The following is a 9,857-nucleotide window of genomic DNA, read 5'->3' as shown; positions in this document are numbered from 1 at the left end:
TTTTTGGGGGGGGGAGAGGTTTTCACTATAGGGTGCGTGCGCTCACCAGACAGACAGAGAGAGACAGAGAGACAGAAAGCAAGAAATCACCCCCCAGGGGGGATGGCACGCCGAAATCCCTTCTCCTCCATTCTGTTCTCGGGATCTTGGGCACGCACACACATGCGCCTGGCGTGAGTTTTAAGCCACCAGGTCCGGGACGCAAACTGCGGTTGATTACGTGGGAGTCCAGCGACATAGCCATTAAGCTAACTGCTGGTTCCCAAGTCTATGGGAGTTTTAAAACGTACTGGATTAAACATTCCCAAATTTGGCCAGAGTGGGGGAAAAAAGATGCACGTAAGAAAACAGAATATACACATTTACAAATTCAACTAATAGAGAACAACAGTAACAAAGCCAAAATATACCAGATGCCCTGCCAAACTCAGAAATCACTGGGGGGTCAGTCAGCTCTTTCTGGAATGGATCCAAGCATGTTGTGCTCTGGCCAGATGGGACTTCAGATGTTCCTGCTCCTTTCTGTTCTCCTTGGCCACCAGATGAATCTTCCTTTGCCTGGCCCTAAAGGCTTCTGTGATTCCCATGAGCTAATGCTTATCAGGGTATCTCAACGCAACTCCACGGCCACACAGTCACTCAGCCCCCCCTTTACTCATGTTTTACCGCCAGGATTTTCATTCTCTCTGCCCTATGCTCCTGCAAATACTAGCAAGACTTTAAGTTTCAGTTCAAGTCTTGACCTCTTTCCATCAAGCCATTGCTTCCAGCTATTGCTAATTCCCTTTCTTTACCTTTCTGTTACACTTACAGCACACCCCTTAATATTACTCGTAATTCGTGACTAAGGATCATCATCACAATTTCAATCATAAGCACTTTGTATACAAGTGTGACATATTACCCTTCTTCTGTAGTTTATTTTATTTTTCTAGATTTTTGCCATGGGGCACTTGTGCTCACCAGAAAGAGACAGAGAGAGATAGGAAGATAAATTGAGAAATCATCCCCCGGGGGAATGTTCACACCAAAATTCTCTCTTCTTCATTCTCCTCTTTGGATTTTAGGCAGCATACACAATGATCTGGCATAATTTTCGAACCACTGGGTTTAGGATTCAAACCTCACAGTTGGCTATGTGGGAATCTAATACCCTAACCACCATGCCACCTGCTGACCCCACTTACGTAGTTTTTAAGCAGTGATTTTCTAGAAAAAAAAAAAAAAAGAAAATGGAACAGTGCTTGGTTCTATAGGGACTTTTTTTTTTTTAAGTTTACATTTAAGTTCATTTGAATTTAAATTCATCAGTTTCAATAAGGCATGAATTTGAATTCTTTTAGGATTAAAATTTCATATTTCTTATTTTAATGAAGAAACTTAGTAATATGACTTGCCAGTTGTAAAGAGGCCACCAAACTAGTATTCACCGGCTGGACAAATCATCAAAAACTTACAAGAGGGCCAGCAGGTGGTGTGGTGGTTAAGGGCGCTGGACTTCCACATGGCCGACCATGGTTTGAGTCCCAGATCTGGTGGCTTGCCTTCTCACTTTCTCTCTTTCTCTCACTCTGTTCCTCTCTCATAAAATTAAAATAAATAAAAGATAAAAAATAAAATAATTCTAAAAAAGTAAACTTACAAGGAAATCTTTACAGGTTTCTATTATGTACCACTTGATATCTACAAAATATGTGCAATGGCCAGCCTTGTGGTGCACCAGCAATGTGTGGCTTAAGAGAACCTAGGGGCTGACTCCATGGCCTGATGTTTGAGGCACTGAATCCCATACGGCTGACCATGCAGCTGAGTCCCAGATCCAGTGATCTGAGAAACACCAGACACATGTGCATGCATGTCTAAAATCTCAAAAGGAGGGAGAAATGGAAGATAAGGGATCATGGTGTGACCATTCTCCATGGGGGGGGTGCACTCACCTCCACTGCTCTCTCTGTCTCTCTCTGGCAAGTACACATACCCTCTGGCAAAGAGAGAGAGAAGTTATATCTCATATGATGACTAGGGTTCAAATTCACAGCCATCAGATACACACAGTAGGGCCCGAGAGCGACAAGCTAAAGTACTAGGGGAAAGGGATTGGAGTGTACCAAACTCTAGATAGAGTGTTCATCTCTCTCTATTTCTCTCTCCCTCCTGTACAGGTGTGCTCTATCATGAGTAAAGATAAAAGGTTTTAAAATATGTGATGTATACGTAAATATAAAACATAATAAATAATAAACTAGGTGAGTCCATCACTTAATTTAAGAGATTTCTAATATTGGTAGACCAGCTATAATTTGAAGATTCTGTCATCTTTGACAGCAAAAGTCCTTGGATTTGTTCTAATTCTATGTGTTTCATTGAGTTGTTGTTTTTTTTTTCAGTGTATTTATTTCTCTCATGGTGGGGCACCCCAACACAGAACTCATGCTTCCACATACTCCCGGTCTCAGCTGGCCCAAATGATGAGCATGAGTGTATACCTTGTGTTCTCAGAGAGGTCCCAGGATGCAAACCCAGGATCTTTCCCATGTGGGTCCAGTTGTGTTCCAGCGGCATCACTGCTCAGCCCTCAGTGTTTATTAGCCTAGTCTATCAGAAGTACTGTATTTCATTAATGTCTGTAGTACATATTCCTGGCTTACTTATAGCACTTGCATTACTTTATTTCTAGCATGCTTATTTACTCAGCTTATGAATTTTTATTCTTCAGTATATTTTGAGCATTCTGATTTCACAATACTGTGAGATTATCTTTCTACTTCATATTTCCTCCACGCTGAATTGAACAAGCCACTTATCTGCTTATGTTCCTAGTCTACTCAAGTCATTTTATTCCTTTGTATTGACTGACCCTCCCTCTAGTTTTGTATAACAAGCTTACTGTGTGTTCCTTCTTCCAAGTCATTGACATATAAAATGAATAAAATTGCTCCTAATATTGATCCCTGGAACTCTGTAATCCATCCATTCCAAACTATTCCACACTTTGATATCAAAAGCAACATGTAATCTGCTTAGGTACTTCATCCCTCTACCGTACATTTCTCCTTTCCAGGTTAGTTGTTTGTGTGGTATTCTTTTTATGGTTGTTTATTCTAGAATCCAAGTAATTAGTCCATGGCTTCCTTCGGTTTATATTTGTTATTAAACCCAGAAGTTGTTTCACATCACTGAGGCAGATAAACTATGAATCCATGCTGACTCTTTTAAAATTAAATAATAACTTTCTGATATTTCCAGTCATTGGCTTCCCACAAAATTTACCAATGTCTTCACCATAGGAGGAGGAGAAGGGTTTGTAGAATAACCACACCTCTTTGAGGGATGTATTCTCCTTCTCCTTTTATCTGTCTCTCTCTGACAAGCACACATGCTCTTTGGGAAAAAAAGAAAAAAAAAAAGCTTAATAATTCTGAAACTTGTACTCAGAAGAAAAGGGACATTTAGGAAATGAATAGTAACTTAGTAAGGGTTTTACTTATGTAACAGACAGACATAGCCCAAAATAAAGTATTTCAAGTCAGCTTTCTCTCTTTCTTTTATTCATGATATAGCACATGCTTACACACAAGAGACACAGAGAGAGAAATGAGCACCTTCACTGGCCTGGTTACACTGCAGTCTTCTTCCTCCAGTCCTCCAGCCCACTGGATCCTCAGGCTGACTGGGCAGGGGATTCAAACTGCAGTTGCCTGTAGGATCTAGCTTCTCTTGAGAAGCCTATCACCACTGTGCCATGGAGACTGCCTGCTTTTCTCTTTATTCATGAATCCAAACATCTGTCAATAATCGAGAAGAAAAAAAAAAAAAATATATATATATATATATACACATTTGGAGAGTTTTTTACTATAAGGCGCATGTGCTTGCCAGAAAGACAGAGGGTGACAGAGAGACAGAAAGTGAGAAATCACCCCCCAGGGGGGATGGCCACACTGCAATCTCTTCTCCATTCCCCTCTCACGATCATGTGCACGCACACACATGCATTCAGCGTGAGTTTAAGCCACTGGGTTTGGGCCTTGAACCGTGGTCAACTACATGGGAGTCCAGCTACGTAGCCATTATGCCATCTGCTGGTCCTGAGAAGAAATTATTTTAATTACAATATTGAAAATCTAGTGGAATAGTCAAAATTCATAGAACTATACCTAAGCTTTTTGCAATGGGTTTGCTGCCAGAGCACAAGTGTCATGAAAACCACCACTAGATCAAAGCCAAAATGGGAAAGGAGAAGGCTCACATCATTGTGTGTCATTGGATATGTAGAGTCCAGCAAGTTCACCAGTACTGGCCATCTGGTCCACAAATGTGTGGGATCAACAAAAGAACCATTGGAAAATTTGTGAAGGAGGCTGCTGAGATGGGAAAGGATTCCTTCAAGTATGCCTGGGCCTTGGAAAAACTGAAAGCTGAACGTGAGTGTGGTGTCACTATTGATATCTCCCTGTGGAAAATTGAGACCAGCAAGTATCATGTGACTATCATTGACATCCCAGGACACGGAGATTTTATCAAAAACATGATTACAGGCACATCTCTGGCCTGTGCCGTCCTGATTGTTGCTGCTGGTATTGGTGAATTTGAAGCTGGTATCTCCAAGAATGAGCAGACCCAGGAGCATGCCCTTCTGGCTTACACACTGGATGTGAAACGACTAAGAGTTGGTGTTAACAAAATGGATTCTACTGAGTCACCCTACAGTCAGAAGAGATTATGAGGAAACTGTTAAGGAAGTCAGCATCTGCATTAAGAATACTGGCTACAATCCTAACAGAGGAGCATTTGTGCCAATTACTAGTTGGAATGGAGACAATATGCTGGAGCCAAGTGCTAACATGCCATGGTTCAAGGGATGGAAATTTACCCATAAAAACGGCAATGCCAGTGGAACTACACTGCTTGAAGCTCTGGATTGCATCCTACCACCAACTCGTCCAACTGACAAGCCCTTGTGTCTGCTCTTCCAGGATGTATATACAAAATTGGTGTTATTGGCACTGTCTCTGTGGGCCGAGTGGAGACTGGAATGCTCAAACCTGGTATGGTGGTCACCTTTGTACCAGTCAAGGTGACTACTGAAGTAAAGTCTGTTGAAATGTACCATGAAGCTCTGAGTGAAGGTCTTCCTAGGGACATTGTAGGCTTCAACGTCAAGAACGTGTCTGTCGGGACCAGCAGTTAGCGTAATGGCTATGTCGCTGGACTCCCACATTGTCGACCATGGTTCGTGTCCTGGACCCTGTGGCTTAAAACTCACACCGGGCGCATGTGCGTGCGTGCCCAAGAGCCCAAGAGGAGAACGGAGGAGAAGGGATTGCGGCGTGGCCATCCCCCCTGGGGGGTGATTTCTCACTTTCTGTCTCTCTGTCTCTTTCTGTCTGTCTGGCGAGCGCATGTGCCCTATAGCAAAAAAAAAAACCTCTCCAAAAAAAAAAAAAAGAACGTGTCTGTCAAAGATGTTCACTATGGCAACGTTGCAAGCAGCTGGCTTCCCTGCTCATGTGAACCATCCAGGCCAAATCAGTGCTGCCTGTGCCCCATATGGACTGTCGCACAATCACATTGCTTGCAAGTTTGCTGAGCTGAAGGAAAAGACTGGTCATGGTTCCGGTAAAAAGCTGGAAGACTGCCTTAAATTCTTGAAATCCAGCGATGATATTGATATGGTTCCTGGCAAGCTCCTGTGTGTTGAGAGCCTCTCTGACTATCCTTCTCTGGGTTGTTTTGCCGTTCGTGATATCAGACAGTTGCCATGGTTGTCATCAAAGCCATGGACAAGAAGGCTGCTGGAGCTGGCAAGGTCACCAAGTCTGCCCAGAAAGCTCAGAAGGCTAAATAAATATCCCTAATTCCTGCCACCCCAGTCTTAATCAGTGGTGTAAGGACAGTCTCAGAACTCTTTGTCTCAATTGGTCATTTAAGTTTAATAGTAAAAGACTGGTTAATGATAACAATGAGTCATAAAATCTTCAGAAGGAAAGGAAAATGTTTTGTGGACCATATTTTGGTGTTTATGTGCGGCAGTTTTAAGTTATTAATTTTTAAAATAAGTACTTTAAAAAAATAATTATTTCATTGTATTTTTTATTTTTTTTTTTTTGATCTGAGAAAGACAGAAGGAGAGAGAAAGCAGGCCTCCAGGCCCAGGACTTGAGCCATGGTCAGCCATGTGGGAGTCTAGCACCTTAACCACCATGCCACCTGCCAGCCCATAATATCAGTACTTTTTATTGAAAACAACTCGACCAAAAATCTGTCACAGAATTTTGAGACGCACTTAAACAAAATTTAATTAGAAAAAAATAAAAAAGAGAAGAACTATACTTTAAAATGGTCCATTTTACTATATGTGAGTTATAACTCAATTTTTTAAATGAGAGGAAAAAAATAAGAAGAATCTTTTATTAAAAAACTTACTAGGGACCAGCAGTTAGCGTAATGGCTATGTCGCTAGACTCCCACGTAGTCGACCACAGTTCAATTCCTGGACCCGGTGGCTTAAAACGCACGTCGGGCACATGTGCATGCGTGCCCAAGATCCCGAGAGGAGAATGGAGGAGAAGGGATTGCAGCGTGGCCACCCCCCCCAGGGGGTGATTTCTCGCTTTCTGTCTTTCTGTCTCTCTCTGTATGGCAAGCGCGCACACCCTACAGCCAAAAACAAAGAAAAACTTACTAGAATACTGAAAGTGAGAGACTATGACAACAGCAGAGGTGATAGCGCAGGGTCCTTGACACAACGGTGTAGCTGTGGACACTTTTCTGAGGAGGAGGTGAAAGCATATGGACATAGGCTAGAAACGATATGTATCTTTTTTTTTTTTGGAGAGGTTTTTCACTATAGGGCGCGTGCGCTCGCCAGACAGAGAGTGACATACAGACAGAAAGCGAGAAATCACCCCCCAGGGGGGATGGCCACGCCGCAATCCCTTCTCCTCCATTCTCCTCTCGGGATCTTGGGCACGCATGCACATGCTCCCGGCGTGAGTTTTGAACCACCGGGTCTGGGACTCGAAACACGGTCGACTCCATGGGAGTCCAGTGACATAGCCATTACGCTAACTGCTGGTTCCTAGAAACAATATGTATCTTGAAAGTAGGTAAAAATTCACAACTAAAGGACCACCGGTTAGCGTAATGGCTATGTCACTGGACTCCCATGTAGTCGACCGTGTTTCGAGTCCCAGACCCGGTGGTTCAAAACTCACGCCGGGAGCATGTGCATGCGTGCCCAAGATCCCAAGAGGAGAATGGAGGAGAAGGGATTGCGGCGTGGCCATCCCCCCTGGGGGGGTGATTTCTCGCTTTCTGCCTCTCTGTCTCTCTCTGTCTTTCTGGTTCGTGCACGAGCCTTATAGCAAAAAACCTCTTCCAAAAAAAATCCATAACTAAAACTGTAGAATGAAAAATAAAACTGTAAATATTTTTAAAGCTTATTTAATGCATGCTAAAAGTGAATACATAAAAAGGCCAAATGACTACATCCACAGAGTTCTCCATCAACACATAAACACAGTTCTAAAAAAAAGAACTGCAAGATAATAGAAAGAAGAGCAGCATAAATTTGTGTGTCTGTTTTGTTCATATGAAAGCAGGGTCCAGTAGAAAACCTTGTACATAGTAGGATGTTTATAAATTTATTGAATGAGTGAATAGTTAACTTCTTTAGTCCTGTTATCTCATTATTAGTCAGCTGTCTCTAATCTGTTTTACATTTTGTTTTTCATTTATTTTTTTTTTAATTCATGACAGAGCATGGGTGTACAGAAGAGTGAGAGACAGACAGACAGAAGCCCCCTCCGCAGTGCTCAGTCATACGAAGATCCCCTTTCTCCAGTCCTCCAGCCCGCCATGCTCACCTACCCAGCATGTTTCTCAGACCAAGCGGGCTGGGCACTTGAGCCAGAGTAGGCATATGGCTTCCAGCTCTGCAGTCCAGTATGCTACCAACTGTGTCACAGAGGCTGGGCCGTAGCTTATTAATTTTTAACAAACTTTTTTATTTTGGAATACTCTTAGACTTACTAGAAAAAGCTATAAAGATAACATGAAGTTCCTGCATACCTCTAACCCAGCTTCCCCCGATGTCTGTTGACCAATCAGCTCAGTTTGCGAGACTGTCCTGCTTTTGGTACTGAAAGTCCCACATCTCAAGAAACCTCTCTCCGAGGCACACCGGAATGGTGAGTGACCCTGCAAGATAATCATCTTCCATTGCCACGCTTCATTTGTCTAAGCTAAGACGCCAACATACGTGCGTTACTACTGTACTCAACGCCGGGCTTTACTTGGAGTTTAGGAGTTTTCCTAGTAAGTGCCTTTTCTCTTACATGCTCTAATTCAGAATACCTCTATCTTAGTGTTGTCCAGCTGTGACAGCTTCTCCATCATTCCTTGCTTCTTGTGACCTTGACTTTTTTGAGGAGTACTGGTCAAATATCTTGTAGAATGTCCCTCAGTTTGGGTTTGTCTGATTTTTTTTTTTTTCTCATGTTTAGACTAGTGTTGTGAGCTTTGGGGCTTTAATTTATTTTAAAATGCTGCAAATGTCAATGCTTATTTCTATGGTTTCATGAACCATTAAAGACCTTAAAATCCACAAAACACCATTTTAATTTAAAGGGATTAAACCTGTTGTTTAAGATCATACAAGACAGAATGAAATTTTCTGATTTTAGATACAGTTCTCACATTACTGTTCCACACAGGGCAAAATTAAAATTGCTTCAAATGCAAAGAAAGATTTATTTAGGACAGTCATGATGGTCCAAGCAGGAGGGTACTGCTGCTCCATGACTGAGACAACGTGGGAGCCTGGGTCCGGTGCTGGCCCAATTTAAAAAGTCTAGGCGTAAGGGTATGCACCCATGGTCCTAGCTAACAGGAAGGCTGGAGCTGGAAGGATCAGGCCATGGTGAGACACAGTCAAAAATACCCATTTCCTTCTCTCCCTCCCACATTCCCCCCCACATGAACATACAAAAATTAATTTCAAAAAATTTTAAAATGTTATTGCACCAGCTGGTAGCATGGTTAGCTAAGTAAACTGGATTCCACATGGCTGACTGTGCAGTTCAAGTCCTGGACCCGATGGCTTGAAAAACTCTCCAGGCATGTGTGTACGCATGCCAAAAATTCCTAGAGAAGAATGAAGGAGAAGAGATTTTAGAGTGGTCACCCCGCCCCCCTAGAGGTGCTTTCTCACTTTCCTTCTCTCTGTCTCTTCTGCCAAGTCTGTGTGCCCTATAGCACATTTTTAAAAATGAAAAAAGCTTTTTAAAATTTTTACTTAAGCTTTAAAAATGACAGAGCTCATTGCCCAAGTGACCTTTCAAACTATGAAAGCATTTTATTTCTTTTTTCCTTCTTTTTTTTTTTTTTTTTTTTTTTTTTTTTTTTTTGTAGGTTTTGCTATAAGGTGCATGCACTCACCAGAGAGAGAGAGAAAAAATGAAAAATCACTGTCCAGGGGAGATGGTCATGCTGCAATCCCTTCTCCTTCATTCTCCTCATGGGATTTGGGCATGTGCCTACAACCCAGCATGAATTTCAAGCTGCCAGGTCCAGAACTCAAACTGTGGTTTGTCATGTGGGAGTCCAGCACCTTAAACACCACGTCACCACTGGCCCCAAAAGTTTAGTTTTCTAATTTATTATTATTATTAATTTTACCATAGAAAGCGAAAGTGAGAAAGCAAGCCACCAGGTCCAGGATCAGACCATGGTCAGCCATGTAGGAGTCCAGTGTTTTAACTGCCATGCCACCTGCTGGCCCCAGTTTTCTAATTTCTCTTTCTCTGGTGAGTGCACATACCCTGTGGTAATTATAGGGAAAATAAAATCCTTAT

General features: G+C 42.3%; 1 pseudogene; it reads left to right on the top strand.

Annotated features, from left to right (window-relative positions):
• Positions 1-4,228: 4,228 nt before the first annotated feature.
• Positions 4,229-5,959, top strand: LOC102482506 (elongation factor 1-alpha 1-like; annotated as a pseudogene).
• The last annotated feature ends 3,898 nt before the right edge of the window (positions 5,960-9,857 follow it).

This window comes from Tupaia chinensis, unplaced genomic scaffold (assembly GCF_000334495.1).
Source record: "Tupaia chinensis unplaced genomic scaffold, TupChi_1.0 Scaffold000314_1, whole genome shotgun sequence".
In the NCBI taxonomy this organism is placed as follows: Eukaryota; Metazoa; Chordata; class Mammalia; order Scandentia; family Tupaiidae; genus Tupaia; species Tupaia belangeri.
Note: the sequence above shows the minus strand (reverse complement) of the source record. Positions and strands in the feature narration are given on the sequence as shown.